At 44.1% G+C, this 23,819-nt stretch overlaps 1 protein-coding gene across 2 annotated transcripts in view; it reads left to right on the top strand.

Moving 5' to 3' along the window:
- The first annotated feature begins 737 nt into the window (after positions 1 to 737).
- The window catches only part of LOC137304816 (sorbitol dehydrogenase-like), a 62,292-nt gene continuing 39,210 nt past the window's right edge, over positions 738 to 23,819 (top strand). For both annotated transcript variants that reach the window (XM_067973547.1, XM_067973545.1), the window contains exon 1: positions 738 to 806. The gene's annotated coding sequence lies outside the window, so the exon portion shown is untranslated. The remainder of the gene's footprint in view (positions 807 to 23,819) is intronic.

The following is a 23,819-nucleotide window of genomic DNA, read 5'->3' on the forward strand; positions in this document are numbered from 1 at the left end:
ACAAATTGGCTGCTGTGTTTCCTACATTACAACAGTGACTACACTTCAAAAAGCTTATTGGCTGTAAAGCACTTTGGTCCTGAGGTTGTGAAAAGTGCAATAGAAATGAACCATTTCAAAATTGAACCATTTGACGCTGATGGACTTTTCAGTTAAGACTTTTGAGCTGTACATATTTAATTAGATTAAAACAATTCCCTGTCTCGTACTATTTTACACAGCTCACGTTGTATTGTGTGCGGAACCAAAATAACTTTGGCTTATGGCAGGATTTAGATTGCGTAACAACCTAACTATCTTTGAATGGCTCCATCAATAGTCCTGACTCAGAGACACAGAATAGCATTGTTTCAAAGCTGGCCTAAAAGACAAAGGGCCAATCACAACCGTTTAATGAAAAGACACAGTGGGGGGATATATAAAATAACACTCCTGTAGTTCCTATCAAGTTCCAAAACACAGAGACTTTGTCTGTTTAAGAAAGGTTAACAGTTCACCAAAAGTATAATGACTGAAAATGATCTATGGACTCTGCGTTCAAAACTGACTGTATAGTACAATGTAACCAAGAGAAATCAATCTTAATAAAGTTGCTGCACTTGGTACTAAAGATCATTAATGTACTAACTGTATATTTCCGGCTTTTATTCATGAAATTGTTAATGTACTCGGCTGAAATGCTTAGCTTGAAACTTAATTCAACTGTTCAACTTTCAGACCAGAGCTGATGACGGAGAACTGTTTAATGAAACGCTGACCTTATGTGAATACACTATGTGCATCAGAACTACTGGAGCAGAACAAAGGTCAGATGTAAAGATCTCACCTGATTGATATCCCTGATCCCTGCGTCTCCTCTGTGCCCCTCACTAAAATAATTTATTAATGACCAGGGTATTGGAAATTTAAATATGTATCTCTTAAACTGAGAGCTGGCAAACAGATGTTAAAAACAAACCCCACAAGATGCTGATATTTAAATTGGGTGATTTGACCCCCATCTTGGGTACCTCGCCAAACATAACATCTAGATTCTGTCACTATTAGATTAAAACGATCTGGCTTTTAAAACTCCATATGTACTGTGACAGAAAGAAGCCAATGCTGTGATAAAAATATTTCATTTATCTTACAATCTCATTTGCAGGGCAGCACCTTTCACAGTGTGGCACTCCCTCAGTGCTGCATTGGCGTGCCTAGATTGTGTGCTCAAGTCCCGACATTGTATGTTCTCGTCAACTTGTCAGTAACCTTATTTGCCTCAAACTGATCTCAGAAAATGGAAATCACAAAGTTATTCCAGAAGCAAATTGGTTCCAAAACACAGAGACTTTGTCCGTTTAAGAAAGTGCACAATAACAAATGGGTTGAACTGTTGTTACAAAGCTGAGACAAAATTGCTCACTCTGATAACATAAACCACAGGAAACAAAGCTTATCTGCAGACAAGAGTTGTGTTACTGCTCCAACTGTACAGTGTCTGTCCTGGACCAGGCAAGGAGGACCAGGCAGGTTGTGCAAGACTCCCCTCAGGGCATCTCACTCTCTAACCAGTATTCAGTTCTGAAGCCCTCCCCCCTGCACCATCTCTCCAGCCACGCATCCATCTGCTCTATCCTCCTATTTCTATACTCGCTAGCGCGTGGCACCGGGAGTAATTCGGAGATTACTACCTTTGAGGTCCTGCTTGTTAATCTCTTTCCTAACTCCTTAAACTCTGCCTGCAGGACCTCATCAGTTCTGAATACTGGTGGGGGGAGAAGGTCCCTCTGTGGAATGCAGCCAGAGCCAAGATCATAGCACCGTGGGTGGCTCAGCTATACAGGGGAGGGGGGTGAGGAGAAAGGTTAGGAGAGCAATAATGATAGGAGATTCCATAGCTAAGGGAGTAGAAAGGCGTTTCTGCGGCCGCAGACGTGATCCCAGGATGGTATGTTGCCTCCCTGGTGCTAGGGTCAAGGATGTCACTGAGCGGCTGCAGTACATTCTGGAGGGAGAGGGTGAACAGCCAGAGGTCGTGGTCCATATTTGTACCAACGACATAGGTAGGAAGAGGGATGAGGTCCTGCAGGCAGAGTTTAAGGAGTTAGGAAAGAGATTAACAAGCAGGACCTCAAAGGTAGTAATCTCCGAATTACTCCCGGTGCCACGCGCTAGCGAGTATAGAAATAGGAGGATAGAGCAGATGAATGCGTGGCTGGAGAGATGGTGCAGGGGGGAGGGCTTCAGATTCCTGGGGCATTGGGACCAGTTCTGGGGGAGGCGGGACCTGTACTGGCCGGACGGGTTGCACCTCAACGGAGCTGGGACCAATGTTCTCGCGGGGAGTTTCGATAGTACTGTGGGAGGGGCTGGGGTTAAACTAATTTGGCAGGGGGATGTAGCATCGGAAAGGGGAAACAAGGGGCACAAAGGATCAGGAGAGAAGGATAACCCTAGAGTAAGAAATAGTAAGGTATTAGGTGGGGTCAGACCAAGAGAGAGTACAAGGAAGTCTAAGGTGGGTTTGCGGTACATGTGTGTGAATGCACGAAGCATAGTAAAAAAGGTTGGTGAGCTGCAGGCGCAAATAGCCACATGGGAATACAATGTTGTGGTGATAACGGAGACCTGGCTCAAAAAAGGGCAGAATTGGGTACTAAATATTCCTGGATACAAGGTGTTCAGGAAAGATAGGGAAGGAAAGAAGGTGGGGGCTGGGGGGGCGGGTGGCAGTATTGATTAAGGAGAATATTGCAGTGCTGGAGAGAGAGGACAAATGTAAGGAATCTTACAGCACCAGGTTATAGTCCAACAGTTTTATTTGAAAATCACAAGCTTTCGGAGATTATCTCCTTCGTCAGGTGAGTGAGTGAATGAGAGGTTCTCAAATCGCATATCTTATATTAGGCTGGGACACCATCACACCAATCAAAGGTGTCGTTGGTGTTCAGACAGGTTAGCCACGGAAAACAGTAGGTCCCAGTATACTGAGTACACAATGGGTCAAATTACACAGACAAAGAAAGAAAGAGACCCGAAAGGCAGAGCGAGAGAGAGAGAGAATATCCAATTGTATTACAACTGGACATTCTCTCTCTCTCTCTCTCTCTCTCTCTGCCTTTCGGGTCTCTTTCTTTCTTTGTCTGTGTGATTTGACCCATTGTGTACTCAGTATACTGGGACCTACTGTTTTCCGTGGCTAACCTGTCTGAACACCAACGACACCTTTGATTGGTGTGATGGTGTCCCAGCCTAATATAAGATATGCGATTTGAGAACCTCTCATTCACTCACTCACCTGACGAAGGAGATAATCTCCGAAAGCTTGTGATTTTCAAATAAAACTGTTGGACTATAACCTGGTGTTGTAAGATTCCTTACATATGTCCACCCCAGTCCATCACTGGCATCTCCACATCACGGAGAGAAAGGATGTCCTGGAGGGGTCAAGGACAGAATCTATTTGGTTAGAGTTAAGGAACAATAGAGTTGCCATTTCACTACTGGGTGTATTCTATAGGCCACCAGCTAGTGGGAAGGATATAGAGGAGCAAATTTGCAGGAAAATTACAGAGAGGTGCAAAAGTCATAGAGTCGTGATAATGGGGAATTTCAACTATTCTAAAATAGGCTGGGATAACAATAATATAAAGGGCAAAGAAGGGGAGGAATTTTTAAAATGTGTTCAGGATAACTTTCTCGACCAGTACGTTTCCGGCCCAACGAGGAAGGAGGCATCGCTGGACTTGGTTCTAGAGAATGAGACGGGCCAAGTGGAGCAAGTGTCAGTGGGGGAACATTTTGGGAGCAGCGATCATAGTATCATAAGGTTTAGAATAGCTATGGAAAAGGACTCTGACCACTCTAAAGTAAAAATACTCAATTGGATGAGGGCCAATTTCAGTGGGATGAGAACCGATGAGGCCTGGGTAAATTGGAATCAAAGATTGGCAGGCAAAACTATAATTGAACGGTGGGTGGTCTTTAAAGAGGAGATGATTCGGGTACAGAGAAGGTACATTCCAAAGAGGGAGAAAGGTACGGCAATTAAAGCCAGAGCTCCCTGGATGACAAAGGAGATAGAGAGTAAGATGAAGTGGAAAAAAGTGGCATATGTCAGGTGTCAGGTTGATAACACAAATGCCAACCAAAGAGAATATAGGAAGTTCAGCGGGGCAAAGAGAGAGTATGAGAATAGACTAGCGGACAACATAAAAGGGAATCCAAAAGTCTTCTTCAGACATGTTAACAGTAAACGGTTAGTAAGAGGAGGGGTGGGGGCCGATTAGGGACCATAATGGAGACCTACTCATGGAGGCGGTGGGCATGGCCAAGGTACTAAATGAGCACTTTGCATCGGTCTTTACCAAGGAAGAAGATGCTGCCAGAGTCTCAGTAAAGGAAGATATAGTTAAGATATTGGATGGGCTAAAAATTGAGAAAGAAGAGGTACTAGAAAGGCTAGCTGTACTTAAAATAGATAAGTCACCTGGTCTGGATGGGATGCATCCTAGGTTGCTGAGGGAAGTAAGGGTGGAAATTGCGGAGGTACTGGCCATAATCTTCCAGTCATCCTGAGATACAGGGGTGGTGCCAGAGGACTGGAGAATTGCAAATGTTCAAAAAAGGGTGTAAGGATAAACCCAGCAACTACAGGCCAGTCAGTTTAACCTCAGTGGTGGGGAAACTTTTGGAAACGATAATCCGGGACAGAATTAACAGTCACTTGGACGAGTGTGGATTGATTAGGGAAAGCCAGCACAGATTTGTTAAAGGCAAATCGTGCTTAACCAATTTGATAGAGTTTTTTGATGAAGTAACAGAGAAGATATACAAGGGCAATGCAGTTGATGTGGTGTATATGGATTTTCAAAAAGTGTTTGATGAAGTGCCACATGGTAGGCTTGCTATCAAGATTGCAGCCCATGGAATAAAGGGAGCAACAGCAACATGGATACAAAATTGGCTAAGTAACAGGAAGCAGAGAGTAGTGGTGAATGGTTGTTTATCGGACTGGAGGGAGGTGAACGGAAGTGTTTCCCAGGGGTCGGTACTAGAACCGCTGCTTTTCTTGATATATATTGGACGTGGGTGTACAGGGCACAATTTGCAGATGACACAAAACTTGGAAGTGTAGTGAACAGTGAGGAGGATAGTGATAGACTTCAAGAGGATATAGACAGGTTGGTGAAATGGATGGACACGTGGCAGATGAAATTTAACACAGATACATTTTGGTAGGAAGAACGAGGAGAGGCAATATAAACTAGAGGGCACAGTTCTAAAAGGGGTACAGGAACAGAGAGATCTGGGGGTATATGTGCACAAATTGTTGAAAGTGGCAGGGCAGGTTGAGAAAGTGGTTCAAAAAGCATATGGGATCCTGGGCTTTATAAATAGAGGGCATAGGGTACAAAAGCAAGGAAGTTATGATGAACCTTTATAAAACACTGGTTCGGCCACAACTGGGGTATTGTGTCCAATTCTGGGCACCGCACCTTAGGAAGGATGGGAAGGCCTTAGAGAGGGTGCAGAAAATATTTACTAGAATGGCTCCAGGGATGAAGGACTTCAGTAACATGAATAAACTGGAGAAGCTGGGGTTTTTCTCTTTAGAGCAGAGAAGGTTGAGAGGAGATATGATAGAGGTGTTCAAAATCATGAGGGGTCTAGACAGAGTGGATAGAGAGAAACTGTTCCCAATGGCGGAAGGGTCAAGAACCAGAGGACACAGAGTTGAGGTAATTGGTAAAAAAAAACAAAGGCGACATGAGGAAAAACTTTTTTATTCAGCAAGTGGTTATGATCTGGCATGCACTGCCTGAGGGGGTGGTGGAGGCAGATTCAATCGGCTTTCGAAAGGGAACTGGGATAAGTCCTTGAAAGGAAAAAAAATTGCAGGGCTACGGGACTAGCTGCATTGTTCTTGCATAGACTCGATGGGCCAAATGGCCTCCTTCTGTACCCTTTCTATGATAAATATTGGCCAGGAAGCACTCCCCTGCTCTTTTTCAAGCTAGTATCATGGGATCTTTTCCACCCACCTGAGAGGGCAGACAGGGCCTCAGTTAACATCTCATCCACAAGACAGCGCAGCACTCCCTCAGTACTGCACTGAAGTGTCAGCCTAGATTATGTGCTCAAGTTTCTGGAGTGGGACTTGAACCCACAACCTTCTGACTCAGAGGCAAGTGTGCTACCCACTGAGCCACGGCTGACACGAAGTAAAGATAGAAATAAAATTGAAGTAAAGCTGCAGAAAGTTATTTTGTCTTTTCTTAGAATGTCCTATAGTTCTTTTGCCATTTATTTTAAATCTATGACCTCTAGTTTCCGATCCACTTGCCAGAGAAAACAGTTAACTCCCTATTTGCTCTATCAAAACCTCTCATTATTTTGAATACTTCTATCAGGTCTCCCCTTAACCTTCTCTGCTCTAAGGAGAACAACCCCAACTTCTCCAATCTCTCTACATAACTAAAGTCCCTCATCCCTGCTATCACCCTAGTAAACCTCCTCTGTACCCTCTCCAAGGCCTTGACATCCTTGCTAAAATGTGGTGTTCAGAATTGTAAACAATATCCCAGCTGAGGCCTAACCAATGATTTGTAAAAGTTTAGCATTACTTCCTTTTTTTTGTATTAAATGCCAATTATCCTGTACGCTTTCTTAACCGCCTTATCAACTTGCCCTGCCACCTTCAAAGATTTGTGAATATGCACTCCTAGGTCCTTCTGCCTCTTGTACCCCCCTCAAAATAGTACCTCCCAAATTGTTCCTCTCAAAATGCATCACTTCACACTTATTTGCATTAAATTGCACCTGCCATGTGTCTGCCCATTTCACCAGTCTGTCTATGTCTCCTGAAGTCTGCTACTATCCTCACTATTTACGTGATATATCATTGCTCTAATTATTTTAAAATAATGTGCAGATTGTATTAGTTCGGGCAATAAACTTTTAGCTGCTACAGAGAGCTTGGAATAAACGGAGTCAGATTGGAATCATTGGGCTGACTGCAATTCCCGTGGCCGTTTTGTTGATTGGTTGTGAAATTACTGTGACTAATTGTGACATTGACTAATAGAGTGTGGCACAAGATTGTGCAAATTCTAAATTAAGAAAAATTCCAAGCACAGTTAGGTAATAACAGGTTATAAACACTCAGATTAGACAGTTTGTTAATGTTAAAAAAGAATCCAGAGAGGAAGGTTACACGCATCAGTAGAGTATGATTTGCAATAAAATGTAGATTTCCATTCCCTAGTTTTTCTCTCTGTTAACCATGAGAGTGGTTTACCAGTTACCGCTGCTAACAGCATTTTCCCTCCAGTTCTAAATAAGAAAGAAATTCTTTATATAGCGCCTTTCATGACTCAGGATGTCCCAAATTGCTTCACAGACAATTAATTACTTTTGAAGTGTAGGCACTGTTGTAATTTAGGAAACACGGCAGCCACTTTGTGCACAGCAAGGTCCCACAAACAGTAATGAGATAACTGATCAGAAAATTTAGTGATGAATGGCTGAGGCATAAATATTGGCCAGGACACCGGGAGGGACTCCCCACCTTGCTGGCATCGCCACGGCCCTCAGGTAAATCCCGGGGGTTGGAGCGGGCTCGGGGGGTATGGTGAGGGCGATCGTGACGAGGGAGAACTCTGGCTCTTCCTGGCTCCACAGGAAGGGCTTTGTTTTTCAATTAATAAGGACATAAGAAATAGGAGCCGGAGCAGGCCATACGGCCCCTCGAGCCTGCTCCGCCATTCAATAAGATCATGGCTGATCTTCAACCTCAACTCCACTTTCCCACCTGATCCCCATATCCCTTGATTCCCTTAGTGTACAAATATTCATCGATCTCAGTCTTGAATATACTCAACAACTGGGCATCCACAGCCCTCTGGGATAGAGAATTCCAAAGATTCACAACCCTCTGAGTGAAGAAATTTTTTCTCAACTCTGTCCTAAATGTCTGACCCCTTGAGACTATGACCTCTAGTTCTAGACTCTCCAGCCAGGGGAAACAGCTGCTCAGCATCTACGCGGTCAAGCCCTTTAAGAATTTTATACGTTTCAACTGGATAAGTACTTGAAGGGAAAAAGTTTGCAGGGCTACGGGGAAAGGACGGTGAAGTGAGATTAGCTGGATTGCTCTTGCAGAGAGCTGGCATGAGCTCGACAGGCCGAATGGCCTCCTTCTGTGCTGTAACCATCCTAAAATGCTGGCCTTGCCAGCAACACCACATCCCAAGAATGAAGTATAAACAAACATGGCCACAGTTTGTCTAAACGGCAGTGAATCAGTGCCTAACCATTTTACCCAGTGTACTTGTTAGCCAAGCTACAGTTACTCACAATACCTTATAGCAACTACATGGGCAACGTATGCATGCCATAAAGGGTTTCCTCCAATCTGACTACCTTACAATCCTTCGAATGCCTGTCCATTCTCGTAAGGAGGCAGCAACGGGTGCCTCGATGGGCCCTTCGGAGGATGTCAAGGGAGGCCCAGAGGGAAGTTTATCTAAGAGGGAGTCAAGCCCGGTGACAGGAGAGTAGGAAGGTCGAGGAGTGCTGAAGGGTTGGGCTAGGGATTTGGAGCGGCAGAGTACCCGGGAGGGGAGAAATGAAAGGATGACAGGAGAGAAGGGTCCAGGAGGGGTAAAGAGAAAAGGGGAAATAGAAGCAATGGGCTCGAGTCTGGAGCAGCCGCCAAAACACGCACGCAAATGGACAGAGGGAAACTCAAGTTACGTAGGTGTGGTTACAGAGCAAGATTGGGATAGAAATGTCCCTGTAATAAACAGGGAATAGAGAGGAGACAATAGGAGGGAGTCCATGGTTAAAGTCAGGGGTCCCATGGTGGGATAAAGTTGTTGTAGATTGAGTGGGGTCAGCTTGGAGCATCGACGAACTGATGTCCAGGTTTGGAGACAGGCGCGGAGGGCCAAATGAGTCCAGAAGCTATTTGAAGCGTAGAGTATTGGAGGACGCATTGCAGGAGGTATTCCCATGGGAATGAGGAGCCAGGGGGTGTGCAGAATCGATCACAGGGCAGAAAAACAGTGGCAAAGCTGGAGGTCGCTGTAAGATCCAGAAGCGATGGAGAAAAGGACTACGGCCCCAGCGGAGTGAATTTCTGTCCAGGAACAACACTGAAGCAAAATAAAGCTGAGAAACCAGAAGGACAGTCATAAGCTCAGCAGGTAACAGCAGCGGTGGGGGATGGGCTGCAGGCTAGACAAAGTTGCCTTCTATGTTGTCAAAGCCTCGTTTACAGCATTGATAAGGTCAAAGAAGTGAGGTTCAAAATCACTTATTCAAATTACCTGACAATTTACTGTTTTTAGCATTAAATTAATATGTTGCTGCGCTATTTACGTTATTGGATAATCCAATGCTTTGCTGGCTGGCAACCCTCGTCCATCCTCCGCAATCTTCAGCTCATCCAAAAGTCTGCTGCCTCCATCCTATTCCACACCAAGTCCCGCTCAGCATCACCCCGGTCCTCGCTGACCTACAATAGCCCCCACTGCCGCAAAGCCTCCAATTTAAAATTCTCATCCTTGTGTTTAAATGTCTTCATGGCCTCGAACCTCCTTGTTTCTGGAGGGAGGTTACAGAGATAGGGAGGAGGCGAGGCCATGGAGGGATTTGAACACAAGGATGAGAATTTTAAAATCGAGACTTTGCCGGACTGGGAGCCAATATAGGTCAGAGAGCACGGGGGTGATGGGTGAACGGGAGTTGGTGTGAGTTAGGATACAGGCAGCAGAGTTTTGCATGAGCTCAAGTTTATGGACTTTACATTTTAAAAAAGAAAATAGACAATTACATTAAGAATGCAATTTGGATAAATCTCTCAGAACTTTTCTGATGGCTGTTGGATCTTTGACAAGTGGCAAATACGTGCAGTCTGCGGGGGGGTGGGGGGAGAGGGAGGGGGCTGGGGAACAGCCCGAGAGTGGCAGTGCTTAGTTAAATGATGTGTCATTTCTGTTTACTTTAACACAGACTCTTTGACCTGGCACCTGAAGTCATTAGCCTAAATTTCCCAGTCAGTTTTGCCTGAAAACTGGACATTAAATTGGGCAAAATCGTTTGAAAATTGGAGTACAGATGATCTGGTCATTTCACAGAATCATGGAAAGTTACGGCACAGAAGGAGGCCATTCAGCCATTTATCTCATTGCTGTTTGTGGGATCTTGCTGTCCCCAAATTGGCTGCTGTGTTTCCTAAGTTACAACAGTGACTACACTTCAAAAGTACTTCATTGGCTGTAAAGTGCTTTGCGACCTTCTGAGGATGTGAAAGGCGCTATAGAAATGCAAGTCCTTTCTTTCCTTCTTTCTTTCTTCTGGTGTCCTGCCAACATTCCATCCCTCAGGTATCCACTTCTTGAGAATATTGAAGGGACGAAAAAAATTGTTCTTTTAGCTTCAGATTAGAATTAATCTACTTTCCTATTTTTATTTCAGATTTCCGGCAGTGACATTTTTTTCCCTCTCTTTATCAGCACTCCATATAAGTTGTTATTTACCCTTCCAACAGAAACGTACCATTTCAGACCTCAAGAAGGACTGACAGTGCAAGACTCCAGCTGAAATCTTGCAGGAGGGTTGTACACGTGCCACTCCTGGACACCTAAACCAGCAGAGTCGGATAGTGCTGTCTAGCCGGCCAGGATTAAACTTTGCCATTGCAGAAAGCTGCCAGTTAAGATCCAGGATGAACATAGATGATAGTCTGTAGGATGGCCGCTCCAAGAAGTCTTAATATCAGTGTGTAGACTGAAATAAATTAAATTTTGATACCTCCCATCAGATTGGAGATTTTGTAATTTTTTGCAGTTCCCCAACATGCTAGATTTTACCAGTGTGTGTTTAACTAATGGTGATTACCTAAATCCAGCAGCTTTCTGAAATCTCAATATCAAAGGAATGCAGTGTACACTGTAAGGATCGACTAATTGTAAGCGCATTCTTCCTCATTCTTTTAAGGCCATAGCTACAGGTACAATAGCATGACTGTTTCATGGAATCATAGAATCATAGAAGTTTACAACATGGAAACAGGCCCTTCGGCCCAACATGTCCATGTCGCCCAGTTTATACCACTAAGCTAGTACCAATTGCCTGCACTTGGCCCATATCCCTCTATACCCATCTTACCCATGTAACTATCCAAATGCTTTTTAAAAGACAAAATTGTACCCGCCTCTACTACTGCCTCTGGCAGCTCGTTCCAGACACTCACCACCCTTTGAGTGAAAAAATTGCCCCTCTGGACCCTTTTTTATCTCTCCCCTCTCACCTTAAATCTATGCCCCCTCGTTATAGACTCCCCTACCTTTGGGAAAAGATTTTGACTATCTACCTTATCTATGCCCCTCATTATTTTATTGACTTCTATAAGATCACCCCTAAACCTCCTACTCTCCAGGGAAAAAAGTCTCAGTCTATCCAACCTCTCCCTATAAGTCAAACCATCAAGTCCCGGTAGCATCCTAGTAAATCTTTTCTGCACTTTTTCTAGTTTAATAATATCCTTTCGATAATAGGGTGACCAGAACTGTACACAGTATTCCAAGTGTGGCCTTACTAATGTTTGATGCATAACTCTGGCGGAATTCACACGGTAACAATTTAAAACTTGCAGTGGAACATAGGAACAGGAGTTGGCAATTCAGCCTGTTCCACCATTCAATTATATCATGGCTGATCTGTATCTTAACTCCATCTACAGGCCTTGGTTCCGTATTCTTTGTAATTGTATCTTTACCTCGCTGTCAAACCAATCCTGGAATTTGAAGCCAGGCATTACTACCCTGAAAATAAGCTTAATGCTTAGACTCCCAGTTTCATGACAATGAGTTGGCAGATGTGAGCTCACCACCCATGGGGTGGATTACATTGAACATAAATATAACAAAGGTCATATGCAGTGTATCTTTTGGAATGTTTTATGGTACCAGCAACCAGATATTTTACTGCCTCAGTTATTAATCAATAACTAAATCGATTGAAAGGGAACAGATCCATCATTAGCTGAGACTTTGTAGTAACTATATTTTAAGTTAGTCTATAAATGGGCAACAAAGATAAAAATGTTTGTATCTCTCTTGCAGCAGTTGACGTGACGCTCATGAAGAGTATATATATATATATATATATATATATATATATTTTCAACTTTATTTCTGATTTGCAAACTGAGGTTGGTTACACGCATAAAGCAAATATTTTTCTTTCTAATGCCATGGATCTATATATCAGTTATTGATCATGGATCTATAAATCTACAATTGACCAGTCTATCAAAATTTAACATGGCCACATCCATGAATCTGAAAGTGCAAGTTCACTGCTCTGAATTTCCAGCTTTCCAGAGCAGGATTAATGCCCTTGCGTTATTACTTCTCTATTTAATTAGCTCTCATTGCACTTGAGAGGTGCCAAATGAGTATTTTTGCAGGGATATCCTTGATTGACTAGGTGTCTGCCAGCAGGGCTAACAGAATCCTGTACAACTAATTCACCAAGTGGAAAACTGAAATAATTGGCATTTCTGTTCATTGCTGTTAAAATAAAGAAAAAGATGGTGAGAGTAACCTTTTAGGCTTCGAAGAGTGAAAAACCCAAAGAAGTTATTTTACATGGTTCCTCCCTCGGCTATAAGTGATGTGTGCAATGTCAGATCTTACTGTGAGGGATCCACTAGATGTGAAGAGTAGGAGCATAGAACCAGAGCAATTGGAAGTAATTTATGGCTGAGCCTGTTGCTCGCTATTGCTAAGTGTGATTCTGGTGTCTTAAGCTCCACAGTTAAAAGAAGGACTTCTCCTGCCCGATAAGAGATGTTTCAAAATAATTTTGAGAGGCCCCAGCATGCAGAGTAATATTCTCCATTAATTCTTTGTCAATTCAATGAGATTATATCATCTCCTTTACTAAATTCTATAGAATTTCTGGATGCTTGATCTAACATCTGTCAAGTGCCCTTTCACACCTGTGTTTATATCATAGAAATTTACGGCACAGAAGGAGGCCATTCAGCCCATCGTGTCTGTGCCAGCCGAAAAAGCGCTATCCAGCCTAATCCCACTTTCCAGCTTTTGGTCCGTAGCCCTGTAGGTGCGGCACATCCAAGTTCACATCCAAGTGTGCTTTAAATGTGATGAGGGTTTCTGCCTCTATCACCCTCTCAGGCAGTGAGTTCCAGACCCCCACCACCCTCTGGGTGAAAATATTTCTCCTCAGCTCCCCTCTAATCCTTCTTCCAATCACTTTAAATCTATGCCCCCTGGTCATTGACCTCTCTGCTAAGGGAAATAGGTCCTTCCTATCCACTCTATCTAGGCACCTCATAATTTAATACACCTCAATTAAATCTCCCCTCAGCCTCCTCTGTTCCAAAGAAAACAACCCCAGTCTACCCAATCTTTCCTCATAGTAAAATTGTTCAGTCCTGGCAACATGCTCATAAATCTCCTCTGCACTCTCTCTCTAGTGCAATCACATCTTTCCTATAATGTGGTGACCAGAACTGTATGCAATACTCTAGCTGTAGCCTAACTAGTGTTTTATATAGTTCAAGCATAACCTCCCTGCTCTTATATTCTAAGCCACGGCTAATAAAGGAAAGTATCCTGTATGCCTTCTTTACCACCTTATCTACCTGTCCTGCTACCTTCAGGGATCTGTGGACATGCACTCCAAGGTCCCTCTGTTCCTCTACACTTCTCGGTATCTCCCATTTATTATGTACTCCCTTGCTTTGTTTGCCCTCCCCAAATGCATTACCTCACACTTCTCCGGATTAAATTCCATCTGCTATTTTTCTGCCCACCTGACCAGTCCGTTGACATCTTCCTGCAGACTACAGCTTCCTTCCTCACTATCCAATTTTTGTATCATCTGCAAACTTCTTAATCATGCCCCCTACATTTAAGTATAAATCGTTAATATATACCACAAAAAGCAAAGGAACTAGTACTGAGCCTGTGGAACCCCAATGGAAACAGCCTTCCAGTCACAAAAAAACCCGTCGACCATTACCCTTTGCTTCCTGCCACTGAGCCAATTTTGGATCCAACTAGCCACTTTTCCTTGGATCCCATGGGCTTTTACTTTTCTGATCAGTCTGCCATATGGAACCTTCTCAAAAGCCTTGATTAACCCGTGCCTTTCTAAATGACAATTTATGCTGTCCCTCAGAATCAATTCCAATAATATGCCCACCACCGAGGTTAGACTAACTGGCCTATCCTGGCATGGATTAATCAAGTACAGTCAGCATGGATTTGTCAAGGGAAGGTCGTGTCTGACTAACTTGATTGAATTTTTTGAGGAGGTAACAAGGAGGGTTGATGAGGGTAGTGCATTTGATGTAGTCTACATGGTCTCTCTTTGTCCTTTTATCTTGTAATTTGCTTGTGAATTATCTATTGATCATTGATCAAAGGCCATTGAACATAATGTTCTGCCAAAGGCTCAAGGATCATACACCTTACTTCCTTAATCCTTTCTTCCTTAATCTCCCCCAGATCGAAAATATCCAATTCGTACCACAGCTAATCTAGTCATCCATTCAATCTACTCAGAAACATCAAAAATTGATATTTTATACTCAAGTTAAGGGGAAGCTAGATAAACACATGAGGGAGAAAGGAATAGAAGGATATGCTGATAGGGTTAGATGAAGTAGGAGGGGAGGAGGCTTGTGTGGAGCATAAACACCAGCATAGACCATTTGGGCTGAATGGCCTGTTTCTGTGTGGTAAATTCTATGTGACAAACAAGAAACAAGATTTTGCAATGTATGGTCCAGGAAGTGCATTCTTCAACATTATGGCAAGACATATCTTGTAAAATCTTATTTGTGAAACCCTTATAACATTAATCGTTTAGCGTTTCCAAAGTGTGTGGTAATATTCATTTTGATGGTGAAATCTCTTTTTATTATAAGCAGGCATTATACACATTTACATTCTTGTGTTTTCCTGCCTGAACGGCACTGACCCATTTAAAATAAATAACTAGCAAGTGTAGGTTCTGTGCTATATATCAGTAGATTGATAAGGCAGCTTTACAGTACCGTGCAACAACTGGTATAAGTCAACAAGAAATGAGGGCATAACAAATTCAGCAACAGAGAGAGAAATACTCCCATTATTGGTATTTTTGTTGGAGGTTTTTTTTTTGCAATTAATACTCCGACAGGTGCTCTTTGTCAGCTGCTTGACAGGTCATTGCATAATTTTGAATGGAAAATATGCTAAATGGGCTAGAAATATGTGCACTCATTCACTGTTTAGATCTGCTCATGTTTCTCCTCTTCCTCTGCTGGCTTTTATTACCAGGCAACCATTCGCCCTGTGGTACCTCAATGAAGTGACCATTCTCACATCGAGTTACATCAAGTCTGCAGCACAGAAACAGGCCATTCAGCCCAACTGATCTTTGCTGGCGTTTATGCTCCACACGAGCCTCGTGTGTTTATCTAGCTTCCCCTTAAATGCATCTATGCTATTTGCCTCACCTACTCCTTTTTATAGCAAGTTCCACATTCTTACCACTTCCTGGGTAAAGAAGTTTCTCTTGAATTCCCTATTGAATTTATAAGTGTCTATCTTATATTTATGACCTCTAGTTTCATCTTCTCTATGTCTACCCTATCAAACCTTTACATTTTCTTAAAGACCTCTGTCAGGTCACTCTCAGCCTTCTCTTTTCTAAAGAAAAGAGCCCCTGCCTGTTCAGCCTTTCCTGATAATCATATCTTCGATGTAAGTCTAGGCAATGAGGCTGAGAGATTCCACCTTCAATGTTCCTGGGTGTGTGCAATTTCCCAATGTGCACACCGCGTGGCCCCTGCAGCACTAAAGCAAAACAACCTAGGCCTGAGGGTCATTAGGCTATCAAATGTGGTGTGGGTGGCGAGGGGGTGGGAGGGTGATCAGTGCAGCTGAGACCAATCCTTACCTCATCTGACATCCACACATTGTCAACGTTATCTTGGCTCGCATATGAATAGTGGCCATGGGGTTAAGAGGGAGCATGGTGGAAGGGTCTTGAAGTTTTTGAAAGCAGATTTTGAAGGGGGAGTTCCAGAGGGTACAAGGGAGGTGCTCCTGATATTGGAGCAGAGTGAGCAGAGGAGGACAATTGGGCTGGTATTGGGTGGACCAGAGGGGCTGTGACAGGAGGAGGTCACAGAGGTAGGGAGGGGCAATGCCATGACGAGATTTGAAGTTGAGGAAGAGATTCTTAGTTGGTTCCGTAGGAAGCAGGATGAGTGGGGGGAGGGGGGAGCAAATTGCCAATAAAGATTCACAGAGAGGAAGGAAGTCCCTAGCAGCATCAGTGCGTTAAGGACCGTCTTTCGCTCATCATTAGCCTATAACGTGCACCCCCCAGAGCCCTGCCCCCTGTCTCTATGGGGAAGTGGGCCTGGAACCACAGCGTCACACCTTGCCTGTTTCCCACCTGTCGCTTTCAAAGTCACATTTTGCTGAGAGTTTCACTTCAAAAGACTGGATCACTAACAGCAATGTGAGCAATGAAGCAATAACCCAGCGGAGATTTACCAGAAAGGGAAACTACATTCCTTTACGAGGAGGCACAGAATTTCCCAATCCCGGAGTTTCTATTCTGATAATAGCTCCTTTATATGAGAGTTCACTCCCTCACTTGACATCTTCATCAAAACAAACCCTGGAGGTTAATTGTCAGCTACTGATATTGTTTATTCAGGCAAGGAACAAGTGAACAGTGGAGACCAGTATCACCAGATTTCTGTCCAAACCGTGCAGAGCTTAATCTGCCTTCCAATTGCCCTAAAGCGCCTTTGCATATTCTGTGCAACATCCATTTAACTTGCAAATTGAAGGCAACTGCATTTAAATTAGATTCTGCATGATTCTCTCGTGGGAAATGCACTATGCTCAGCCCGTCTACACGAAAGAGGCAAAAACCCCACCAGTCATGTCTGCCTTTTAAAGAAAAACCTTGCCTTTAAACAATGCCTTTCATGACCTCAGGATGTCCCAAAGCGCTTTACAGCCAATGAAATACTTTTGAAGTGCAGTTACTGTTGTAATGTAGGAAATGTGGCAGCCAATTTGAGCATAGCAAGATCCCACAAACAGTACTGTGATAATAACCAGATAATCTGCTTTAGTGATGTTGGTTGAGGGATAAATATTGGCCAGGAACCTCCAAGAAAATGTCAAAAAGAACTTAATTACCTATTATACACAATGCATTAACTCCAAACACTTATTTTCAGACAAGTAAGAATTTATTACCAAGAAGCTTGTATACAAGGGAAGTCCACCTCAATCAAAGGTTGAGGCTACGACTTCGAAAGACAAAGGATTTAGCTTTCTTTTTATACACTTAATTCAGTAATGTTAGTCTATCATTGAATATAGGCGTACATGTACAATCTCATTGGTTCAAGTGTTTTAGTCAATCAAAAATAGGGACCCAACCCCCAGGCCCCCATCCCCCTCGGTGGCCTCTCACAGGATCTGGGAAAGGTACATTGCTCTAGCAACACAGCTCCCTTATCAGTGGAGACTGTCTTGGTCTCAAGGTTATGAGGTCATTAATTTCTGTTAGTTAGACAGTTATCTCATAAGCAAAGACAATAGCCCTTCTGTGTGTCTTTGCTGGGAAAGTGTACACTCCAAGCTTCTCATTAAATTCAGCTGGTTAGCTAACATGGTCAACTTATTCCATCATGCTTTGCTTCTATAATGGTTCAATATTTCTACATTAATATGGTCAGCTTTATGGTTTAGTGTATTAGAAAGTCAATTTAGTAAGGCAAAGCTTATAGTTTTCCACACTGCCTATTTTCTCCCGTGTTTCTCCAGAGCACCCGTTCCACATTCCAATGTTATCTTTACCTTGATTGATTAACCCCACTGTGTCAAGTTAAAAGACGGTGCTGCACTGTTAGAGGTGCCGTCTTTCACGTGAGACGTTTACCGAAGCCCCTCAGGTGGACGTAAAAGATCCCATGGCACTATTTCGAACAAGACTTGAGCCATGGGGTAACAGGTTGAGAGGGAACCCTGTAGCATGCTTACTTTGCCCATCTGCATTCAGTGGGGAAATGCTGGGCAGTCTTACATTAGCAGATTTTCTGAAGTTGGCAAACTTCTTTGTTTGAGTCCAGCTCCTCTGAATGTGGCACACCAGGTTGACACTTTATGCTGTGTTCTCTAATGCAGTCTGGACAGCTACCCTGTGGGGAGGGTAACCTTTCTTTGGCCCGTTTCTGAAGGAGTGCCACCATCATTTAGTGGTGGCATCCTTTGTTGGCACTGCACCATTGTCTCCCAGTGATTTATTGCCTGTGATCCACTTGCTGTGTTCGATGCTCCTGCTGCCAATGAAACGAGCTGCCCTTTTCGCGGCGGGTGCAGACCCCTTTAAGAGCTGCGACTGAGGCCGGTTTACGACCGGTCGGGAAGTCGGTAAGCGGCTTGCAAGTAAGGCTGCGGGGCCGTTAAAAGCAGCTGAGATTGCCCGCTGGCGCTCACGGATGCGCATAGCGCTCGCTCTGCCCCGTTCCTGCCCAGGGGGTAAAACTTGAAGCCGTTGTACACGTGTAATCAACCCCTGGGTTCTGCACATGTCTCGGAGTCGCAGAACAGCTTTCAATTAAAGGGTGCATCCGGGCAGTATAGCTCCATTCCAAATGCAGGTGCCAGTGTTCAACTAGCACTTTAGCACAACTGAAGTCCTGACCTCGAAGACAGAAAGAAATCGTTATTTCGAGTCCAGACATTTCTGTTGGTAATAATAGTGGATGAATGCCCAACTGGTTTAGGCGACATTCCAAAGACTTTAAACCATTTAAAATAGACAAACAAATGACATTTGAGTTCATCCACTAATATTGCTAACTTGTTGCTAAGCTTAAAAAAGACTTACATTTATACTGCGCCTTTCACAACCTCGTGACGTCACAAAGAGCTTTACGACCGGTGAAGTACTTATAATGTGTAGTCATTGTTGTAATGTAGGAAACACGACCATCGATTTGCGCACAGCGAAGTCCCACAAACAGCAATGTGATAGTGACCAGATAATCTGTTTTTGTTTAGGTGTTAGTTAGGGGATAAATGTTGACCAGGACACCGGGGAGAACTCCCCTGCTCCTCTTCGAAATAGTACCATGGGATCTTTTACGTCCACCTGAGAGGGCAGGCGGGCCCTCGGTTTAACGTCTCATCCGACAGACGGCACCTGCGACAGTGCAGCACTCCCTCAGTACTGGAGTGGCGGCCTACATTGGTATCTAAACTTTTGGTGTTGTACGGCCTAGTATCAGTATTGGTGTAATTTTATTCCCATTGCTAAGTACAGGTCCCCGATGATTCCCCCTGACCTGGAAATATTTTGTATGATTGACAGCTGCATGTAGTATGGCTGTTTTCTCTAGTTTGTTACCGACTGAACTTAACAACAAATGCTGGAGCATAGCTGAGACTCCCCCGATTGTTCCTTAGCTAGACTAAGGAGCTGCATGGCATGAAATTAAGGTTTTCTCTCGCTGTCGTAAGAGCCACAAGGAATGTGAATGTGTTGTCTGACATCTGTTCATGCACATGGGCAATATTTATTCATTAATTTATTTATACATACATACTCATTCTCTTGATATGGGCGTTGCTAGCAGGGTCAACATTTGTTGCCCATCTCCAGTCACCACCGCCTTGAGATGGTGGTGATGAGCCGCCTTCTTGAACCGCTGCAGTCTGTGCGGTGAAGGTGCTCCCACGGTGCCGGTAGGCCGGGAGATCCAGGATTTTGACCCAGCGACGATGAAGGAACGGCCGATATACGTCCATGTCAGGACGATGTGTAACTTGGAGGTGATGGTGTTCCCATGCACCTGCTGCCCTTGAATATCTAAGAAGTGAAGGTCACAGCTTTGGGAGGTGCTGTCGAAGATGCCTTGGTGTGTTGCTACATTAGAAAATATGCATTTATATTACCTTTTATAGAGCAATAAATTCATTTGAGGAAACTAAATGATATGCGTGACGGGAAAAATATACATAAGCACCAGCTAGACACGCTACAATGATCAATGCTCCTTTGAGCTTTTCTCTGTTGCCCCTCCCAAACTTCAAACAGATTGTCTTACAAGCTTTTCTTTTTTTGGAGAAGGTCAATCCAACAGTCCCGAGTGTCAGAAGAGTACGTGCCGACTGCCGCAGAAGGTGTGCTGAAACTGGGAGATTAGGCCGTGCTTCAGATTCCGCCGTGTCACCAACTCAGCACGGTTCTATTTTTTAGCGAGCTGAAGTGCTTATGCCTATTTCATGGGCAAGCCTCACTATTGGCTCCAAATTTGATGCAAAAATATTCAAATGTTAGTAATAGTGGAATTTACAGCAGATTTGCTCTTTTTTCCCTTTCAACGCCCATTTGGAATTGGAGCTAGTTGATGAAGGAACTCTTAAATGGTGTTTATTTTTTTAGGGATGTTTCAGTACCTTTCCAGCGCACTATTTTTGTTAGCTACTTTTTTTCCATATTTCTGAATCATTTATTCATTTATTTCCCAAATTTTATTTTCCTTGGGGGCTTTTCTTTTAACATCCTGAAGATAATTTTTGTTATTAAAAATGCCACAAGTATCCTATATTGTTTTTTTTTTGGGTTGAGGTGGTACAAGATGAAAGAAGGAATATTGTGGAGATCGGCAAGATCTAGATCAAATCGGCAGGACTTGGCACATTTGCCCTGCCCGTGTCCCAGGATGACCACTTGGCATGGTCCAGGTCAGCATGGCAGAGCTTTGCCATCTGCTACATAGGGATGGCACTGCCATTGGGTGGCAAAGTTGATACGTTCAGTTGTTCTGCTCTTGTCTCATTGTTGGCTATTTTAACAACTTGCATTTATATAGTGCCTTTAACATAGTAAAACCTCCCAAGGCATTTTACAGGAGAATTATCAGACAGAAATTTGATGCCGAGCCACATAAAGCTTGATCAAAGAGGAAGGTTTTAAGGAGCGACTTAAAGGATGAGAGAAAGAGGGAATTCCAGAGCTTAGGGCCCAGGCAGCTGAAGGCACGGCCGCCAATGGTGCAGCGAAGGAAATCGGGGATGCGCAAGAGGCCAGAATTGGAGGAGCGCAGAGATCTCGGAGGGTTGTAGGGCTGGAGGAGGTCACAGAGATAGGGAAGGGGCGAGGCCATGGAGGGATTTGAACACACGGATGAGAATTTTAAAATCGAGGCATTGCCGGTATTACTGCAACATCAGGCAATGTGCTGCACTCAAATGGACCAAACGGTTGACTGTTATGTTGGTCAGCATGGTCTCATGACACGGCTGCTCAACGTCACAACACTGTCACAATACCCAAGATACAGGGGGCGGGGGGGTCACTGATATCTCTTTTGGGGCTCTTTTCTCTAGAGAAGAGAAGAGAAGTTTGAGGGGTGACCAGCGAACCCACTTGAAGAAGAAAAGGACGAGGATCTGCTGTTTCACTAAATGTTGCCGAATGGCTTTGGTTGCCTGCTGTTCATTGAAGTAGCAAGCATTTTGAGCTTGACAACTATTAACACCTGTGACGTATTTGTATATTTGTTATATTTAATGTAAGATGTTTGATCATTCCAAAGCCTGAGGTCTTTAAGATAATGAAAGGGTTTGATAGGGTAGACATAGAGAAATGTTTCCACTTGTGGGGGAGTCCAAAACTAGAGGTCACAAATATAAAATAGTCACTAATAAATCCAATAAGGAAATCAGGAGAAACTTCTTTACCCCAAGAGTGGTAAGAATGTGGAACACGCTACCACAAGGAGTAGTTGAGGCAAATAGCACAGATGCATATAAGGGGAAGCTAGATAAGCACATGAGGGAGAAAGGAATAGAAGGGTATGCTGATAGGGTGAGATGAAGTCGGGAGGGAGGAGGCTCGTGTGGAGCACAAACGCCGGCATAGACCAGTTGGGACGAATGGCCTGTTTCTGTGCTGTAGTTTCGATGTAACTCAATGTGACTGTCACGTGCTACGTGAATGTCTATCCTAGGTGTCAGAAGGTAACGGTTCGTGTTGCAATGGTTTGATGTGTGGAACTCCATGGAAGATGCTCATACGGCAACACCTTAAATTGCACTTTGCACCTTGATGGTTTTCCTTGCTGAGGAACGGGTATGGATCAGATGCGATGAAAGAAACTTGTGCATGTGCGAGATCTTTGAGCGGGGCGGTTGAACGGGTTGTGCCCTGTGCCCATCTACCCGATGTGGAGATGCCGGTGATGGACTGGGGTGGACAAATGTAAGGAATCTTACAACACCAGGTTATAGTCCAACGGTTTTATTTGAAAATCACAAGCTTTCGGAGCTTACCTCCTTCGTCAGGTGAGTGAGTGAAGATTTCTAAAATCTCATAGCATATATTAGCCTGGGAGACGATCATAGCAATCAAAGGTGTCGTTGGTGTTCAGACAGGTTAGCCATGGAAAACATTACATCCCAGTATACTGAATACACAATGGGTCAGATTACAAAGCCAGAGAGAGAAAGAGACCCGAAAGGCAGAGAGAGAGAGAATGTCCAGTTGTATTAAAAACAGATAACTTTTTTTTCCGCTGGTGGGGTTACGTGTAGCGTGACATGAACCCAAGATCCCGGTTGAGGCCGTCCTCATGGGTGCGGAACTTGGCTATCAATTTCTGCTCAACGATTTTGCGTTGTCCATCTACCTGGTGCACAGTACTGTCGGTTAGCCTCACTTTGCCAGACTCATTAAAGTGTCTCAACTTCTTCTGCATCTGTTGCTGGTTCACGAAGGCATTGTAGACAGGGTTCAAGGGTAGCTGTTACCTCCTCTTAGGAATGGGGAAGGGTTTCCTTGGAATATCAGATAGGACAGCCCCTCCTTGCATGCATCTCAAGGCAACAGAATATCCACTTTGCCAGCCGTGAAAGAGATGGAGGCAGCTTGCCTCTGCCATTTGCCCACAGATTTCATTCCTTTTGAACTCTGTGTTCTCTGGATGTGAATCTGGCAAAAACATCTTGCCCTGAGGCGGGGACTACGCAACTAAGTGCTCCCTTTCCAACAAAGCTGAGCATTTTCAATCATTCAATTGTGTTCTGTGAAGCATGTCCGCAGGGAGATTTTAACACAACTTGAGAATAAAACCCTAGTGGCAGCAATACTTAATCTTTTTTTCCCTGAGATTGAGTGTCCCATTTGTTGTTGACTTACACATTTTGCTCAATGGGCTGGGTGCCCTGCTTTCTGACTAATACGAGGATGAACCTGTAGTAGTATGTTTCAAGTTATAAAATCCAGGTGAGAGTCCAAAGCCGGGTAGTGCACGACATGGCCAGGTTTGAAAAGAGTAGGAGTAGAATGCCAATCGAGAATTAGCATTGTGTCCGAAATCAGGATTGTGTTAGTGACATTGAGTAGCTGACACTCCAGGGGCCGAGGAGAGGCAATTCGGGTGGGGGTGGGGAGGGTATAAATTTGTGGCAGAATGTGGGTCCAATGAGTTACCGCCCCATTTGCCCTACAAAGGATATCCTGGTGCTTTCCCTCCACCTCCTCACATCCCAGCAACAGTTTGGGGGGGGGCCGCGTCTGCGAGGTGTTTCCCAGCCTATCCCGGGGGATTTCCGTCCAGCTCGCCTCCCCCCCCCCTCCCCCGCCCCCGCCCCGTTAGGCCCAGCGGGATCACATGCCTATCGAGAGCGGGAGTGGATTTGCGTGCGGGCCTCCCACTGGGCCCTGAAGAAGTTAAGGGACAAAGATGGGTTGCCTTCTGAGTGCTGCAC

The sequence above is a fragment of the Heptranchias perlo genome, chromosome 38 (genome assembly GCF_035084215.1).
Source record: "Heptranchias perlo isolate sHepPer1 chromosome 38, sHepPer1.hap1, whole genome shotgun sequence".
Lineage (NCBI taxonomy): Eukaryota > Metazoa > Chordata > Chondrichthyes > Hexanchiformes > Hexanchidae > Heptranchias > Heptranchias perlo.